This window comes from Phaethon lepturus, unplaced genomic scaffold (assembly GCF_000687285.1).
Source record: "Phaethon lepturus isolate BGI_N335 unplaced genomic scaffold, ASM68728v1 scaffold27303, whole genome shotgun sequence".
Classification (NCBI taxonomy): Eukaryota; Metazoa; Chordata; class Aves; order Phaethontiformes; family Phaethontidae; genus Phaethon; species Phaethon lepturus.
The window spans coordinates 1-1504 of NW_010528797.1; positions in this window are offsets into that span (position 1 = coordinate 1).

Here is a 1504-nt window from a genome sequence, read left to right on the forward strand (position 1 = left end):
GGACCGCAGAGGCAGCAGCACTAACATCATCAGGTTACAACTGCAAACCGACGTACAATGTTCAGAATCGTAACTATTGGCTATATAACGTATCGTAGCGAAGAGTTAAAAATTCGTATTCTGAGCTCAATCCTACATTTCATTACAAATGTGTTTACACAACTGGGCCCCTGTGTTTTGTGCTCATTCCAAAAGCCAGATGTAGTAGAATTGTGTGGTGAAGAAAGGACATTTGAAGAATAGGGGAGAAACATATCCTTAGATCACATATAAAACACAAGTTTCTTCCCTGCAGCAGTCAGCGTGAGATTTTATATACACGAGAGTTTCAAATGACACTGCCTATATTAACGTTTGGTTTACTTGCTAAGGTAGACTCAGTCCTACATGGAAAGGGGTGCGGGTCTGCCATGTAGATCTTCCCCGGCACAGAGTCTTAAGTTACAGATTTTAAATATTACTGAAGAAACGCTGTGGGTGAAATCCTGGCCCCGGCGGAGGAAGGGAGGAGAGCTTTGTGGTTGACAGCGGTGGGGCAGGGATCTCTCCTATTGTTTTCAAGTTTATCAAATGGTTAAAATAGATTTGTATTTAAAATAACTCTGCAAACAACAATAGCAGGCGTGCTATAAAGATGATTACAGAATGACATATTTATAGAACTGTTTATGGAGTTTAGCGACCACGTGAACACGTACCTCCTGCTCCTGTGGCTAATCCATGAATATACTGAATGTATGATGAAAACAGGACCTAAGAATCAGCAACGTTAATTGGCTGCTAGGACAAATACGCAGAGAAAAGCCTATAATGAAGTGTCCAGTTAAACTGAGGTAGTAGAGCCTTTGAAAACATAATCCACCTACCACTGTATATTTACATTACTTACACCAGATTGGGTCCATCAGCTATTCGTACAACTATTGTATATACAATGACAAAAGAGGGATGGCTGAGTCGAGGAGAAATGCTGAGAATAAAATAAACAACATTTCCTGCTGGTAATTACACAAGTGAGTAGAAAAGGGATTAGAGTCATCTGCATCAAGGGTATATTTGTCAAAAAATAATTCTGATATTACTATACTATGGTGTAATCAATGTTCATTTTTTGTAGAATGGTTTTAAAAAATACATCAATTAGTTACCTGAGCAATTAAGGGTAATAGTCTATTCATTTTTTTCCCCAACGCTTTGGTACAATTATGGTTCATTATTTCAATAGCTGACTGACTGCTGTAAAAAGAATATGATGTTGCAAGAACATTACAGACCATAGAAAACTTAGAGGTAATAGTCATGTCATTCTGGGGACCCTGGGGGGAAATTTTAGTCAACGTTCTCTTTAGATTTTTTTTTTTTTTAAAACATTTTGACTATGTTGTGGGAGGAAAGCATCACTTAGTATAAAGCAACATTTGAACATTATAAACATTTAATACTGGTTACAACAACCGGCCAAAACAGAGAATCTCCGTCGCTACTTTGTCTGTTGGCCTCTTGC